This window comes from Gorilla gorilla, chromosome 17, assembly GCF_029281585.2.
Source record: "Gorilla gorilla gorilla isolate KB3781 chromosome 17, NHGRI_mGorGor1-v2.1_pri, whole genome shotgun sequence".
NCBI classification, from domain to species: Eukaryota; Metazoa; Chordata; class Mammalia; order Primates; family Hominidae; genus Gorilla; species Gorilla gorilla.
In genome coordinates, this window is record NC_073241.2 from 6,184,857 (window position 1) to 6,204,736 (window position 19,880).

Here is a 19,880-nt window from a genome sequence, read left to right on the forward strand (position 1 = left end):
CTATTCCATTCCATTCTACTCCATTGAATTCCATTCCATTCCATTCCATTCCATTCCATTCCATTCCATTCCTTTCCAATCCATTTAGTTCTACTCGGGTTGATTCCATTCCATTCCATTCCATTCCATTCAATTCCATTCCATTCCATTCCATTCCATTCCATTCCATTACTTTCCATTCCATTCCATTCCATTCCATTCTATTCTACTCGGGTTGACTCCATTCCATTCCATTCCACTCCATTCCATTCCGTTATATTCCATTCTATTCCATTCGATTCCGTTCGATTCCATTCCATTCCATTCCATTCCATTCGATTCCATTCCATTCCATTCGATTCCCTTCCATTCCATTCCATTCCATTCCATTCCATTCCAATCCATTCCATTCTACTCGGGTTGATTCCATTCCATTCCATTCCATTCCAATCCATTCCATTCCATTCCATTCCATTCCATTCCATTCCATTCCATTCCATTCCATTCCATTCCATTCCATTCCATTCCATTCCATTCCTTTCCTTTCTATTCCATTCCATTCCATTCCATTCCATTCCATTCCGTTCCATTCCATTCCATTCCATTCCATTCCATTCCGTTCTACTCGGGTTGATTCCACTCCATTCCATTCCCTTCCATTCCATTGCATTCCAATCCATTCCATTCCATTCCATTCCTTTCCATTCCAACCCATTCCTTTCTACACGGGTTGATTCCATTCCATTCCATTCCATTCCATTCCGTTCTACTCGGGTTGATTCCACTCCATTCCATTCCATTCCATTCCATTCCATTCCATTCCATTCCATTCCATTCCACTCGGGTTGAGCATTCCATTCGATTCCATTCCATTCCATTCCATTCCATTTCATTCCAAACCGTTCCATTCAACTCGGATTCATCATTCCATTCCATTCCATTCCATTCCATTCCACTCGGGTTCATTCCATTCCATTCCATTCCATTCCATTCCATTCCATTCCATTCCATTCCATTCCGTTCTACACAGGTTGATTTCCATTCCATTCCATTCCATTCCATTCCATTCTATTCCATTCCATTCCATTCCATTCCATTCCATTCCATTCCATTTTACTCGGGTTGATTCCATGCCGTGCCGTTCCGTTCCATTCCGTTCCGTTCTGATCGGGTTGATTCCGTTCCATTCCGTTCCGTTCCTTTCCATTCCATTCCATTCCGTTACACGCAGGTTGATTCAATTCCATTCTATTACATTGAATTCTATTCCATTCCATTCCATTCCATTCTACTCGGATTGATTGCATTCCATTCCGTTCCATTCCAGTCCATTCCAATCCATTCCATTCTACTAGGGTTGATTCCATTCCATTCCATTCCATTCCATTCCATTCCATTCCATTCCATTCCATTGCGTTCCATTCGAATCGATTCCATTCCATTCCATTCCATTCCATTCCAATCCATTCCATTCTACTTGGGTTCATTCCATTCCATTCCATTCCATTCCATTCTATTCCATTCGATTCCATTCCATTCCATTCCATTCCATTCCATTCCATTCTGTTCTACTCGGGTTGATTCCACTCCATTCCATTCCATTCCATTCCATTCTATTCCATTCCATTCCATTCGATTCCATTCTATTCCATTCGATTCCATTCCATTCCATTTCATTTTATTCCATTCCATTCCATTCCATTCTATTCCATTGAATTCCATTCCATTCCATTCCATTCCATTCCATTCCATTCCATTCCATTCCATTCCATTCCATTCCATTCCATTCCGTTCCACTCGGGTTGATTCCATTCTATTCCATTCCATTCCATTCGATTCCATTCGATATCATTCGATTCCATTCCATCCCATTCCATTCCATTCCATTCCATTCCGTTCTTCTTGGGTTGAGTCCATTCCATTCCATTTCATTCCATTCCATTCCATTCCATTTCTTTCGATTCCATTCGATTCCATTCCATTCCATTCCATTCCAACCCATTGCATTCTACTCAGGTTGATTCCATTCCAATCCATTCCATTCCATTCCATTCCATTCCATTCCATTCCATTCCATTCGATTCCACTCGATTCCATTCCATTCCTTTCCATTCCATTCCAATCCATTCCATTCTATTCGGGTGGATTCCATTCCATTCCATTCCATTCCATTCCATTCCATTCCATTCCATTCCATTCCATTCCATTCCATTCCATTCCATTCCATTCGATTCCATTCCATTCCATTCCATTCCATTCCATTCCATTCCGTTCTAGTCGGGTTGATTCCGTTCCATTCCATTGCATTCCATTCCATTCCATTCCATTCCATTCCATTCCATTCCATTCCATTCCATTCTATTCCATTCCATTCTACTCCATTGAATTCCATTCCATTCCATTCCATTCCATTCCTTTCCAATCTTTTAGTTCTACTCGGGTTGATTCCATTCCATTCCATTCCATTCCATTCCATTCCATTCCATTCCATTCCATTACTTTCCATTCCATTCCATTCCATTCCATTCTATTCTACTCGGGTTGACTCCATTCCATTCCATTCCAATCCATTCCATTCCGTTATATTCCATTCTATTCCATTCGATTCCGTTCGATTCCATTCCATTCCATTCCATTCCATTCGATTCCATTCCATTCCATTCGATTCCCTTCCATTCCATTCCATTCCATTCCATTCCATTCCATTCCATTCCATTCCATTCCATTCCATTCCATTCCGTTCTAGTCGGGTTGATTCCATTCTATTCCATTCCATTCCATTCCAGTGCATTCCATTCCATTCCATTCTATTCCACTGCATTCTACTCCATTGAATTCCATTCCATTCCATATTATTCCATTCCATTCCATTCCTTTCCATTCCATTTAGTTCTACTCGGGTTGATTCCATTCCATTCCATTCCATTCCATTCCATTCCATTCCATTCCATTCCATTCCATTCCATTCCATTCCATTCCATTCCGCTCCACTCGGGTTGATTCCATTCTATTCCATTCCATTCCATTCGATTCCATTCGATATCATTCGATTCCATTCCATCCCATTCCATTCCATTCCATTCCATTCCGTTCTTCTTGGGTTGAGTCCATTCCATTCCATTTCATTCCATTCCATTCCATTCCATTTCTTTCGATTCCATTCGATTCCATTCCATTCCATTCCATTCCAATCCATTGCATTCTACTCAGGTTGATTCCATTCCATTCCATTCCATTCCATTCCATTCCATTCCATTCCATTCGATTCCACTCGATTCCATTCCATTCCTTTCCATTCCATTCCAATCCACTCCATTCTATTCGGGTGGATTCCATTCCATTCCATTCCATTCCATTCCATTCCATTCCATTCCATTCCATTCCATTCCATTCCATTCCATTCCATTCCATTCCATTCCATTCCATTCGATTCCATTCCATTCGATTCCATTCCATTCCATTCCATTCCATTCCATTCCATTCCATTCCATTCCGTTCTAGTCGGGTTGATTCCGTTCCATTCCATTGCATTCCATTCCATTCCATTCCATTCCATTCCGTTCTAGTCGGGTTGATTCCGTTCCATTCCATTGCATTCCATTCCATTCCATTCCATTCCATTCCATTCCATTCCATTCCGTTCTATTCCATTCCATTCTACTCCATTGAATTCCATTCCATTCCATTCCATTCCATTCCATTCCATTCCATTCCTTTCCAATCCATTTAGTTCTACTCGGGTTGATTCCATTCCATTCCATTCCATTCCATTCCATTCCATTCCATTCCATTCCATTCCATTCCATTCCATTACTTTCCATTCCATTCCATTCCATTCCATTCTATTCTACTCGGGTTGACTCCATTCCATTCCATTCCACTCCATTCCATTCCGTTATATTCCATTCTATTCCATTCGATTCCGTTCGATTCCATTCCATTCCATTCCATTCCATTCGATTCCATTCCATTCCATTCGATTCCCTTCCATTCCATTCCATTCCATTCCATTCCATTCCAATCCATTCCATTCTACTCGGGTTGATTCCATTCCATTCCATTCCATTCCAATCCATTCCATTCCATTCCATTCCATTCCATTCCATTCCATTCCATTCCATTCCATTCCATTCCATTCCATTCCATTCCATTCCTTTCCTTTCTATTCCATTCCATTCCATTCCATTCCATTCCATTCCGTTCCATTCCATTCCATTCCATTCCATTCCATTCCGTTCTACTCGGGTTGATTCCACTCCATTCCATTCCCTTCCATTCCATTGCATTCCAATCCATTCCATTCCATTCCATTCCTTTCCATTCCAACCCATTCCTTTCTACACGGGTTGATTCCATTCCATTCCATTCCATTCCATTCCGTTCTACTCGGGTTGATTCCACTCCATTCCATTCCATTCCATTCCATTCCATTCCATTCCATTCCATTCCATTCCACTCGGGTTGAGCATTCCATTCGATTCCATTCCATTCCATTCCATTCCATTTCATTCCAAACCGTTCCATTCAACTCGGATTCATCATTCCATTCCATTCCATTCCATTCCATTCCACTCGGGTTCATTCCATTCCATTCCATTCCATTCCATTCCATTCCATTCCATTCCATTCCGTTCTACACAGGTTGATTTCCATTCCATTCCATTCCATTCCATTCCATTCTATTCCATTCCATTCCATTCCATTCCATTCCATTCCATTCCATTTTACTCGGGTTGATTCCATGCCGTGCCGTTCCGTTCCATTCCGTTCCGTTCTGATCGGGTTGATTCCGTTCCATTCCGTTCCGTTCCTTTCCATTCCATTCCATTCCGTTACACGCAGGTTGATTCAATTCCATTCTATTACATTGAATTCTATTCCATTCCATTCCATTCCATTCTACTCGGATTGATTGCATTCCATTCCGTTCCATTCCAGTCCATTCCAATCCATTCCATTCTACTAGGGTTGATTCCATTCCATTCCATTCCATTCCATTCCATTCCATTCCATTCCATTCCATTGCGTTCCATTCGAATCGATTCCATTCCATTCCATTCCATTCCATTCCAATCCATTCCATTCTACTTGGGTTCATTCCATTCCATTCCATTCCATTCCATTCTATTCCATTCGATTCCATTCCATTCCATTCCATTCCATTCCATTCCATTCTGTTCTACTCGGGTTGATTCCACTCCATTCCATTCCATTCCATTCCATTCTATTCCATTCCATTCCATTCGATTCCATTCTATTCCATTCGATTCCATTCCATTCCATTTCATTTTATTCCATTCCATTCCATTCCATTCTATTCCATTGAATTCCATTCCATTCCATTCCATTCCATTCCATTCCATTCCATTCCGTTCTACTCGGGTTGATTCCACTCCATTCCATTCCATTCCATTCCATTCCATTCCATTCCATTCCATTCCATTCCATTCCATTCCACTCGGGTTGAGCATTCCATTCGATTCCATTCCATTCCATTCCATTCCATTCCATTCCATTCCACTCGGGCTCATTCCATTCCATTCCATTCCATTCCATTCCATTCCATTCCATTCCATTCCATTCCATTCCATTCCGTTCTACTCGGGTTGATTTCCATTCCATTCCATTCCATTCCATTCCACTCCATTCCATTCCATTCCATTCCATTCCATTCCATTCCATTCCATTCCATTCCATTCCTTTCCATTTATTCCATTCCGTTCTACTCGGGTTGATTCCATTGAGTTTGGTTCCGTTCCGTTCCGTCCCGTCCCGTCCCGTCCCGTCCCGTTCCATTTTACTCGGGTTGATTCCTTTGCATTCCGTTCCGCTCGTTTCCATTCCGTTCCATTCCGTTCCACGCGGGTTGGTTCAGTTCCATTCTATTCTATTCTATTCCTTTCCATTCCATTCCATTCTACTCGGGTTGATTCCATGCCGTTCCATTCCGTTCCATTCCGTCCCATTCCGACCCGTCCCATCCCGTCCCTTCCCGTCCCATCCCGTTCCGTTCCACATGGGTTGATTCAATTCCTTTCGGTTACATTGAATTCCATTCCATTCCATTCTACTCGGATTGATTCCATTCCATTCCATTCCATTCCATTCCATTCCATTCCATTCCATTCCATTCCAATCCATTCCATTCTACTCGGGTTGATTCCATTCCATTCCATTCCATTCCATTCCATTCCATTCCATTCCATTCCATTCCATTCCATTCCATTCAGTTTCATTCCATTCGATTCCATTCCATTCCATTCCATTCCATTCCATTCCATTCCATTCCATTCGATTCCATTCCATTCCATTCCATTCCATTCCGTTCTAATCGGGTTGATTCCATTCTATTCCATTCCATTCCATTCCATTCCATTCCATTCCATTCTATTCCATTCCATTCTACTCAATTGAATTCCATTCCATTCCATTCTATTCCATTCCATTCCATTCCTTTCCATTCCATTTAGTTCTACTCTGGTTGATTCCATTCCATTCCATTCCATTCCATTCCATTCCATTCCATTCCATTCCATTCCATTACTTTCCATTCCATTCCATTCCAATCCATTCCATTCTACTCGGGTTGACTCCATTCCATTCCATTCCATTCCATTCCATTCCATTCCATTCCATTCTATTATATTCCATTCCATTCCATTCGATTCCGTTCGATTCCATTCCATTCCATTCGATTCCATTCGATTCCATTCGATTCCATTCGATTCCATTCCATTCCATTCCATTCCATTCCATTCCATTCCATTCTACACGGGTTGATTCCATTCCATTCCATTCCATTCCATTCTATACGGGTTGATTCCATTCCATTCCATTCCATTCCATTCCATTCCATTCCATTCCATTCCATTCCATTATATTCCATTCCATTCCATTCGATTCCGTTCGATTCCATTCCATTCCATTCGATTCCATTCGATTCCATTCGATTCCATTCGATTCCATTCCATTCCATTCCATTCCATTCCATTCCATTCCATTCTACACGGGTTGATTCCATTCCATTCCATTCCAATCCATTCCATTCCATTCCATTCCATTCCATTCCATTCCATTCCATTCCATTCCATTCCATTCCATTCCATTCCATTCCATTCCATTCCATTCCTTTCCTTTCTATTCCATTCCATTCCATTCCATTCCATTCCATTCCGTTCCATTCCATTCCATTCCATTCCATTCCATTCCGTTCTACTCGGGTTGATTCCACTCCATTCCATTCCCTTCCATTCCATTGCATTCCAATCCATTCCATTCCATTCCATTCCTTTCCATTCCAACCCATTCCTTTCTACACGGGTTGATTCCATTCCATTCCATTCCATTCCATTCCGTTCTACTCGGGTTGATTCCACTCCATTCCATTCCATTCCATTCCATTCCATTCCATTCCATTCCATTCCATTCCACTCGGGTTGAGCATTCCATTCGATTCCATTCCATTCCATTCCATTCCATTTCATTCCAAACCGTTCCATTCAACTCGGATTCATCATTCCATTCCATTCCATTCCATTCCATTCCACTCGGGTTCATTCCATTCCATTCCATTCCATTCCATTCCATTCCATTCCATTCCATTCCATTCCGTTCTACACAGGTTGATTTCCATTCCATTCCATTCCATTCCATTCCATTCTATTCCATTCCATTCCATTCCATTCCATTCCATTCCATTCCATTTTACTCGGGTTGATTCCATGCCGTGCCGTTCCGTTCCATTCCGTTCCGTTCTGATCGGGTTGATTCCGTTCCATTCCGTTCCGTTCCTTTCCATTCCATTCCATTCCGTTACACGCAGGTTGATTCAATTCCATTCTATTACATTGAATTCTATTCCATTCCATTCCATTCCATTCTACTCGGATTGATTGCATTCCATTCCGTTCCATTCCAGTCCATTCCAATCCATTCCATTCTACTAGGGTTGATTCCATTCCATTCCATTCCATTCCATTCCATTCCATTCCATTCCATTCCATTGCGTTCCATTCGAATCGATTCCATTCCATTCCATTCCATTCCATTCCAATCCATTCCATTCTACTTGGGTTCATTCCATTCCATTCCATTCCATTCCATTCTATTCCATTCGATTCCATTCCATTCCATTCCATTCCATTCCATTCCATTCTGTTCTACTCGGGTTGATTCCACTCCATTCCATTCCATTCCATTCCATTCTATTCCATTCCATTCCATTCGATTCCATTCTATTCCATTCGATTCCATTCCATTCCATTTCATTTTATTCCATTCCATTCCATTCCATTCTATTCCATTGAATTCCATTCCATTCCATTCCATTCCATTCCATTCCATTCCATTCCGTTCTACTCGGGTTGATTCCACTCCATTCCATTCCATTCCATTCCATTCCATTCCATTCCATTCCATTCCATTCCATTCCACTCGGGTTGAGCATTCCATTCGATTCCATTCCATTCCATTCCATTCCATTCCATTCCATTCCACTCGGGCTCATTCCATTCCATTCCATTCCATTCCATTCCATTCCATTCCATTCCATTCCATTCCATTCCATTCCGTTCTACTCGGGTTGATTTCCATTCCATTCCATTCCATTCCATTCCACTCCATTCCATTCCATTCCATTCCATTCCATTCCATTCCATTCCATTCCATTCCATTCCTTTCCATTTATTCCATTCCGTTCTACTCGGGTTGATTCCATTGAGTTTGGTTCCGTTCCGTTCCGTCCCGTCCCGTCCCGTCCCGTCCCGTTCCATTTTACTCGGGTTGATTCCTTTGCATTCCGTTCCGCTCGTTTCCATTCCGTTCCATTCCGTTCCACGCGGGTTGGTTCAGTTCCATTCTATTCTATTCTATTCCTTTCCATTCCATTCCATTCTACTCGGGTTGATTCCATGCCGTTCCATTCCGTTCCATTCCGTCCCATTCCGACCCGTCCCATCCCGTCCCTTCCCGTCCCATCCCGTTCCGTTCCACATGGGTTGATTCAATTCCTTTCGGTTACATTGAATTCCATTCCATTCCATTCTACTCGGATTGATTCCATTCCATTCCATTCCATTCCATTCCATTCCATTCCATTCCATTCCATTCCATTCCAATCCATTCCATTCTACTCGGGTTGATTCCATTCCATTCCATTCCATTCCATTCCATTCCATTCCATTCCATTCCATTCCATTCCATTCCATTCAGTTTCATTCCATTCGATTCCATTCCATTCCATTCCATTCCATTCCATTCCATTCCATTCCATTCCATTCGATTCCATTCCATTCCATTCCATTCCATTCCGTTCTAATCGGGTTGATTCCATTCTATTCCATTCCATTCCATTCCATTCCATTCCATTCCATTCTATTCCATTCCATTCTACTCAATTGAATTCCATTCCATTCCATTCTATTCCATTCCATTCCATTCCTTTCCATTCCATTTAGTTCTACTCTGGTTGATTCCATTCCATTCCATTCCATTCCATTCCATTCCATTCCATTCCATTCCATTCCATTACTTTCCATTCCATTCCATTCCAATCCATTCCATTCTACTCGGGTTGACTCCATTCCATTCCATTCCATTCCATTCCATTCCATTCCATTCCATTCTATTATATTCCATTCCATTCCATTCGATTCCGTTCGATTCCATTCCATTCCATTCGATTCCATTCGATTCCATTCGATTCCATTCGATTCCATTCCATTCCATTCCATTCCATTCCATTCCATTCCATTCTACACGGGTTGATTCCATTCCATTCCATTCCATTCCATTCTATACGGGTTGATTCCATTCCATTCCATTCCATTCCATTCCATTCCATTCCATTCCATTCCATTCCATTATATTCCATTCCATTCCATTCGATTCCGTTCGATTCCATTCCATTCCATTCGATTCCATTCGATTCCATTCGATTCCATTCCATTCCATTCCATTCCATTCCATTCCATTCCATTCCATTCCATTCTACACGGGTTGATTCCATTCCATTCCATTCCATTCCATTCCATTCCATTCCATTCCATTCCATTATATTCCATTCCATTCCAATCGATTCCGTTCGATTCCATTCCATTCCATTCGATTCCATTCGATTCCATTCGATTCCATTCCATTCCATTCCATTCCATTCCATTCCATTCCATTCCATTCCATTCTACACGGGTTGATTCCATTCCATTCCATTCCATTCCATTCTATAAGGGTTGATTCCATTCCATTCCATTCCATTCCATTCCATTCCATTCCATTCCATTCCATTCCATTCCATTCCTTTCCATTCCGTTCTACTCGGGTTGATTCCACTCCATTCCATTCCATTCCATTCCATTCCATTCCATTCCATTCCATTCCATTGCGTTCCATTCGAATCGATTCCATTCCATTCCATTCCATTCCATTCCAATCCATTCCATTCTACTTGGGTTCATTCCATTCCATTCCATTCCATACCATTCCATTCTATTCCATTCGATTCCATGCCATTCCATTCCATTCCATTCCATTCCATTCCATTCTATTCTACTCGGGTTGATTCCACTCCATTCCATTCCATTCCATTCCATTCTATTCCATTCCATTCCATTCGATTCCATTCTATTCCATTCGATTCCATTCCATTCCATTTCATTTTATTCCATTCCATTCCATTCCATTCTATTCCATTGAATTCCATTCCATTCCATTCCATTCCATTCCATTCCATTCCGTTCTACTCGGGTTGATTCCACTCCATTCCATTCCATTCCATTCCATTCCATTCCATTCCATTCCATTCCATTCCACTCGGGTTGAGCATTCCATTCGATTCCATTCCATTCCATTCCATTCCATTCCATTCCATTCCATTCCACTCGGGCTCATTCCATTCCATTCCATTCCATTCCATTCCATTCCATTCCATTGCATTCCATTCCATTCCATTCCATTCCGTTCTACTCGGGTTGATTTCCATTCCATTCCATTCCATTCCTTTCCACTCCATTCCATTCTATTCCATTCCATTCCATTCCATTCAATTCCATTCCATTCCTTTCCATTTATTCCATTCCGTTATTCTCGGGTTGATTCCATTGAGTTTGGTTCCGTTCCGTTCCGTCCCGTCCCGTCCCGTCCCGTCCCGTTCCGTTTTACTCGGGTTGATTCCTTTGCATTCCGTTCCGCTCGTTTCCATTCCGTTCCATTCCGTTCCACGCGGGTTGGTTCAGTTCCATTCTATTCTATTCTATTCCTTTCCATTCCATTCCATTCTACTCGGGTTGATTCCATGCCGTTCCATTCCGTTCCATTCCGTCCCATTCCGACCCGTCCCATCCCGTCCCCTCCCGTCCCATCCCGTTCCGTTCCACGTGGGTTGATTCAATTCCTTTCGGTTACATTGAATTCCATTCCATTCCATTCTACTCGGATTGATTCCATTCCATTCCATTCCATTCCATTCCATTCCATTCCATTCCATTCCATTCCATTCCATTCCAATCCATTCCATTCTACTCGGGTTGATTCCATTCCATTCCATTCCATTCCATTCCATTCCATTCCATTCCATTCCATTCCATTCCATTCCATTCCATTCAGTTTCATTCCATTCCATTCCATTCCATTCCATTCCATTCCATTCGATTCCATTCCATTCCATTCCATTCCATTCCGTTCTAGTCGGGTTGATTCCATTCTATTCCATTCCATTCCATTCCATTCCATTCCATTCCATTCCATTCCATTCCATTCTACTCCATTGAATTCCATTCCATTCCATTCTATTCCATTCCATTCCATTCCTTTCCATTCCATTTAGTTCTACTCTGGTTGATTCCATTCCATTCCATTCCATTCCATTCCATTCCATTCCATTCCATTCCATTCCATTCCATTCCATTACTTTCCATTCCATTCCATTCCAATCCATTCCATTCTACTCGGGATGACTCCATTCCATTCCATTCCATTCCATTCCATTCCATTCCATTCCATTCCATTATATTCCATTCCATTCCATTCGATTCCGTTCGATTCCATTCCATTCCATTCGATTCCATTCGATTCCATTCGATTCCATTTGATTCCATTCCATTCCATTCCATTCCATTCCATTCCATTCCATTCCAATCCATTTCATTCTACGCGGGTTGATTCCATTCCATTCCATTCCATTCCATTCCATTCCATTCCATTCCATTCCATTCCATTCCATTCCTTTTGATTCCATTCCATTCCATTAAATTCCATTCCATTCCATTCCATTCCTTTCCATTCCATTCCATTCCATTCCATTCCTTTTGATTCCATTCCATTCCATTAAATTCCATTCCATTCCATTCCATTCCATTCCATTCCATTCCATTCCATTCCTTTCCATTCCGCTCTACTCGGGTTGATTCCACTCCATTCCATTCCATTCCATTCCATTCCATTCCATTCCATTCCATTCTATTCCATTCCATTCCATTCCATTCCATTCCATTCCATTCCATTCCATTCCGTTCTAGTCGGGTTGATTCCATTCTATTCCATTCCATTCCATTCCATTCCATTCCATTCCATTCCATTCCATTCCATTCCATTCTATTCCATTCCACTCTACTCCATTGAATTCCATTCCATTCCATTCAATTCCATTCCATTCCATTCCTTTCCATTCCATTTAGTTCTACTCGGGTTGATTCCATTCCATTCCATTCCATTCCATTACTTTCCATTCCATTCCATTCCAATCCATTCCATTCTACTCGGGTTGACTCCATTCCATTCCATTCCATTCCATTATATTGCATTCTATTCCATTCGATTCCGTTTGATTCCATTCCATTCCATTCCATTCCATTCCATTTCATTCCATTCCATTCCATTCCATTCCATTCCATTCCATTCGATTCCATTCCATTCCATTCGAATCCATTCCATTCCATTCCATTCCATTCCATTCCATTCCAATCCATTCCATTCTACTCGGGTTGATTCCATTCCATTCCATTCCATTCCATTCCATTCCATTCCATTCCATTCCTTTCTATTCCATTCCATTCCATTCCATTCCATTCCATTCCATTCCATTCCATTCCATTCCATTCCATTCCATTCCGTTCTAATCGGTTTGATTCCACTCCATTCCATTCCATTCCATTCCATTCCATTCCATTCCATTCCAATTCTTTCCTTTCCATTCCAACCCATTCCGTTCTACTCGGGTTGATTCCATTCCATTCCATTCCATTCCATTCCATTCCATTCCATTCCATTCCATTCCATTCCATTCCATTCGATTCCATTCGATTCCATTCCATTCCATTCCATTCCATTTCATTCCAAACCATTCCATTCTACCCGGGTTCATCATTCCATTCCATTCCATTCCATTCCATTCCACTCGGGTTCTTTCCATTCCATTCCATTCCATTCCATTCCATTCCATTCCATTCCATTCCATTCCGTTCTACTCAGGTTGATTTCCATTCCATTCCATTCCATTCCATTCCATTCCATTCCATTCCGTTCCATTCCGTTCCACTCGGGTTGATTCCATTCTATTCCATTCCATTCCATTCGATTCCATTCGATATCATTCGATTCCATTCCATCCCATTCCATTCCATTCCATTCCATTCCGTTCTACTCGGGTTGATTCCATTCCATTCCATTTCATTGCATTCCATTCCATTCCATTTCTTTCGATTCCATTCGATTCCATTCCATTCCATTCCATTCCAATCCATTCCATTCTACTCAGGTTGATTCCATTCCATTCCATTCCATTCCATTCCATTCCATTCCATTCCATTTCATTCCATTCGATTCCACTCGATTCCATTCCATTCCTTTCCATTCCATTCCAATCCATTCCATTCTACTCGGGTGGATTCCATTCCATTCCATTCCATTCCATTCCATTCCATTCCATTCCATTCCATTCCATTCCGTTCTAGTCGGGTTGATTCCATTCCATTCCATTCCATTCCATTCCATTCCATTCCATTCCATTCCATTCCATTCCATTCCATTCCATTCTATTCCATTCCATTCTACTCCTTTGAATTCCATTCCATTCCATTCCATTCCATTCCATTCCATTCCATTCCATTCCATTCCATTCCTTTCCATTCCATTTAGTTCTACTCGGGTTGATTCCATTCCATTCCATTCCATTCCATTCCATTCCATTCCATTCCATTCCATTCCATTCCATTCCATTCCAATCCATTCCATTCTACTCGGGTTCACTCCATTCCATTCCATTCCATTCCATTCCATTATATTCCATTCTATTCCATTCGATTCCATTCGATTCCATTCCATTCCATTCCATTCCATTCCATTCCATTCCATTCCATTCCATTCCATTCCATTCCTTTCCATTTACTCCATTGCGTTCTACTCGGGTTGATTCCATTGAGTTTGGTTCCGTTCCGTTCCGTCCCGTCCCGTCCCGTGCCGTTTTACTCGGGTTGATTCCTTTCCATTCCGTTCCGCTCGTTTCCGTTACGTTCCATTCTGTTCCACGCGGGTTGGTTCAATTCCATTCTATTCTATTCTATTCCTTTTCTTTCCATTCCATTCCATTCCATTCCATTCTACTAGGGTTGATTCCATGCCATTCCGTTCCGTTCCATTCCGTCTTATCCCGACCCATCCCATCCCGTCCCGTCCCGTCCCATCCCGTTCCGTTCCACATGGGTTGAATCAATTCCTTTCGGTTACATTGAATTCCATTCCATTCCATTCTACTCGGATTGATTCCATTCCATTCCATTCCATTCCATTCCATTCGATTCCATTCCATTCCATTCCTTTCCATTCCAATCCATTCCATTCTACTCGGGTTGATTCCATTCTATTCCATTCCATTCCATTCCATTCCATTCCATTCCATTCCATTCCATTCCATTCCATTCCATTCCATTCCATTCCATTCGATTCCATTCTGTTCTACTCGGGTTGATTCCATTCTATTCCATTCCATTCCGTTCGATTCCATTTGATTCCATTCGATTCCATTCCATTCCATTCCATTCCCTTCCATTCCATTCTATTCCATTGAATTCCATTCCATTGCATTCCATTCCATTCCATTCCGTTCTACTCTGATTGATTCCATTCCATTCCATTCCATTCCATTCCATTCCATTCCATTCCATTCCATTCCATTCGATTCCATTCCATTCCATTCCATTCCATTCCAATACATTCCATTCTACTCTGGTTGATTCCATTCCATTCCATTCCATTCCATTCCATTCGTCTCCATTCAATTCCATTCGATTCCATTCCATTCTATTCCATTGAATTCCATTCCATTCCATTCCATTCCATCCAATTCCATTCCTTTCCATTCCAATCCATTCCATTCTACTCGGGTTGATTCCATTCCATTCCATTCCATTCCATTCCATTCCATTCCATTCCATTCCATTCCATTCCATTCCATTCCGTTCTATTCGGTTTGATTCCATTCTATTCCATTCCATTCCGTTCGATTCCATTCGATTCCATTCGATTCCATTCCATTCCATTCCATTCCCTTCCATTCCATTCTATTCCATTGAATTCCATTCCATTCCATTCCATTCCATTCTACTCGGATTGATTGCATTCTATTCCATTCCATTCCAGTCCATTCCAATCCATTCCATTCTACTCGGGTTGATTCCATTCCATTCCATTCCATTTCATTCCATTCCATTCCATTCCATTCCATTCCATTGCGTTCCATTCGATTCGATTCCATTCCATTCCATTCCATTCCATTCCAATCCATTCCATTCTACTTGGGTTCATTCCATTCCATTCCATTCCATTCCATTCGATTCCATTCGATTCCATTCCATTCCATTCCATTCCATTCTGTTCTACTCGGGTTGATTCCACTCCATTCCATTCCATTCCATTCTATTCCATTCCATTCCATTCGATTCCATTCTATTCCATTCGATTCCATTCCATTCCATTTCATTTTATTCCAATCCATTCCATTCCATTCTATTCCATTGAATTCCATTCCATTCCATTCCATTCCATCCAATTCCATTCCTTTCCATTCCAATCCATTCCATTTTACTCGGGTTGATTCCATTCCATTCCATTCCATTCCATTCCATTCCATTCCATTCCATTCCATTCCATTCCATTCCGTTCTATTCGGGTTGATTCCATTATATTCCATTCCATTCCATTCCGTTCGATTCCTTTCGATTGCATTCCATTCCATTCCATTCCATTCCATTCCGTTCTACTCTGATTGACTCCATTCCATTCCATTCCATTCCATTCCATTGCATTCCATTCCATTCCATTCGATTCCATTCCATTCCATTCCATTCCATTCCATTCCATTCCATTCCAATACATTCCATTCTACTCTGGTTGATTCCATTCCATTCCATTCCATTCCATTCCATTCCATTCGTCTCCATTCGATTCCATTCGATTCCATTCCATTCTATTCCATTGAATTCCATTCCATTCCATTCCATTCCATTCCATTCTATTCCATTCCATTCCATTCCATTCCGTTCTACTCGGGTTGATTCCATTCCATTCCATTCCATTCCATTCCATTCCACTCCATTCCATTCGATTCCATTCGATTCCATTCCATTCCATTCCATTCCATTCCAATCCATTCCATTCTACTCGGGTTGATTCCATTCCATTCCATTCCATTCCATTCCATTCCATTCCATTCCATTCCATTCCATTGCATTCCATTCGATTCCATTCGATTCCATTCCATTCGATTCCATTCGATATCATTCGATTCCATTCCATCCCATTCAATTCCATTCCATTCGATTCCGTTCTACTCGGGTTGATTCCATTCCATTCCGATTCATTCCATTCCATTCCATTCCATTCCCTTCCATTCCGTTCTAATCGGTTTGATTCCACTCCATTCCATTCCATTCCATTCCATTCCATTCCATTCCATTCCATTCCATTCCATTCCTTTGCATTCCAACCCATTCCATTCTACTCGGGTTGATTCCATTCCATTCCATTCCATTCCATTCCATTCCATTCCATTCTATTCCATTCCATTCCATTCCATTCCATTCCATTTCATTCCAAACCATTCCATTCTACTCGGGTTCATCATTCCATTCCATTCCATTCCATTCCATTCCACTCGGGTTCTTTCCATTCCATTCCATTCCATTCCATTCCATTCCATTCCATTCCATTCCACTCGGGTTCTTTCCATTCCATTCCATTCCATTCCATTCCATCCCATTCCATTCCATTCCATTCCATTCCATTCTATTCCATTCCGTTCTACTCGGCTTGAATCCATTGAGTTCCGTTCCGTTCCGTTCCGTCCCGACACGTCCCGTCCCGTCCCGTCCCGTCCCGTCCCGTGCCGTTGTACTCGGGTTGATTCCATTCCACTCCGTTCCGTTCATTTCCGTTCCGTTCCATTCAGTTCCACGCGGGTTGATTCAATTCCATTCTATTCTATTCCATTCCATTCCATTCCATTCCATTCCATTCCATTCCATTCTACTCGGGTTGATTCCATGCCGTTCCGTTCCGTTCAATTGCGTCCCATCCCGACGCGTCCCGTCCCGTCCCGTCCCGTCAAATTACGTTCCGTTCTGATCGGGTTGATTCCGTTCCATTCCGTTCCGTTCCTTTCCGTTCCGTTCCATTCCGTTACACGCGGGTTGATTCAATTCCATTCTATTACATTGAATTCCATTCCATTCCATTCCATTCCATTCTACTCGGATTGATTGCATTCCATTCCATTCCATTCCAGTCCATTCCAATCCATTCCATTCTACTCGGGTTGATTCCATTCCATTCCATTCCATTCCATTCCATTCCATTCCATTCCATTCCACTCGGGCTCATTCCATTCCATTCCATTCCATTCCATTCCATTCCATTCCATTCCATTCCATTCCATTCCATTCCGTTCTACTCGGGTTGATTTCCATTCCATTCCATTCCATTCCATTCCACTCCATTCCATTCCATTCCATTCCATTCCATTCCATTCCATTCCTTTCCATTTATTCCATTCCGTTCTACTCGGGTTGATTCCATTGAGTTTGGTTACGTTCCGTTCCGTCCCATCCCGTCCCGTCCCGTCCCGTTCCGTTTTACTCGGGTTGATTCCTTTGCATTCCGTTCCGCTCGTTTCCATTCCGTTCCATTCCGTTCCACGCGGGTTGGTTCAATTCCATTCTATTCTATTCTATTCCTTTCCATTCCATTCCATTCTACTCGGGTTGATTCCATGCCGTTCCATTCCGTTCCATTCCGTCCCATCCCGACCCGTCCCATCCCGTCCCGTCCCGTCCCATCCCGTTCCGTTCCACATGGGTTGATTCAATTCCTTTCGGTTACATTGAATTCCATTCCATTCCATTCCATTCCATTCCATTCCATTCCATTCCATTCCATTCCATTCCATTCCTTTCCATTCCAATCCATTCCATTCTACTCGGGTTGATTCCATTCCATTCCAATCCATTCCATTCCATTCCATTCCATTACATTCAGTTTCATTCCATTCCATTCCATTCCATTCCATTCCTTTCCATTCCATTCCATTCCATTCCATTCCATTCTATTCCATTACATTCTACTACATTGAATTCCATTCCATTCCATTCAATTCCATTCCATTCCATTCCTTTCCATTCCATATAGTTCTACTCGGGTTGATTCCATTCCATTCCATTCCATTCCATTCCATTCCATTCCATTCCATTCCATTCCATTCCATTGCATTCCATTCCATTCCATTCCATTACTTTCCATTCCATTCCATTCCAATCCATTCCATTCTACTCGGGTTGACTCCATTCCATTCAATTCCATTCCATTCCATTCCATTCCATTATATTCCATTCTATTCCGTTCGATTCCATTCCATTCCATTCCATTCCATTCGATTCCATTCCATTCGATTCGATTCCATTCCATTCCATTCCATTCCATTCCATTCCATTCCATTCCATTCCATTGCGTTCCATTCGATTCGATTCCATTCCATTCCATTCCATTCCATTCCAATCCATTCCATTCTACTTGGGTTGATTCCATTCCATTCCATTCCATTCGATTCCATTCGATTCCATTCCATTCCATTCCATTCCATTCCATTCCATTCCATTCCATTCCATTCCATTCTGTTCTACTCGGGTTGATTCCACTCCATTCCATTCCATTCCATTCCATTCTATTCCATTCCATTCCATTCGATTCCATTCTATTCCATTCGATTCCATTCCATTCCATTTCATTTTATTCAATTCCATTCCATTCCATTCTATTCCATTGAATTCCATTCCATTCCATTCCATTCCATCCCATTCCATTCCATTCCATTCCATTCCTTTCCATTCCAATCCATTCCATTCTACTCGGGTTGATTCCATTCCATGCCATTCCATTCCATTCCATTCGATTCCATTCCATTCCATTCCATTCCATTCCATTCCGTTCTACTCGGGTTGATTCCATTCTATTCCATTCCATTCCGTTCGATTCCATTCGATTCCATTCGATTCCATTCCATTCCATTCCATTCCCTTCCATTCCATTCTATTCCATTGAATTCCATTCCATTCCATTGCATTCCATTCCATTCCATTCCATTCCATTCCGTTCTACTCTGATTGACTCCATTCCATTCCATTCCATTCCATTCCATTCCATTCGATTCCATTCCATTCCATTCCATTCCATTCCATTCCATTCCAATACATTCCATTCTACTCTGGTTGATTCCATTCCATTCCATTCCATTCCATTCCATTCGTCTCCATTCGATTCCATTCGATTCCATTCCATTCTATTCCATTGAATTCCATTCCATTCCATTCCATTCCATTCCATTCCATTCCATTCCATTCCATTCCATTCCGTTCTACTCGGGT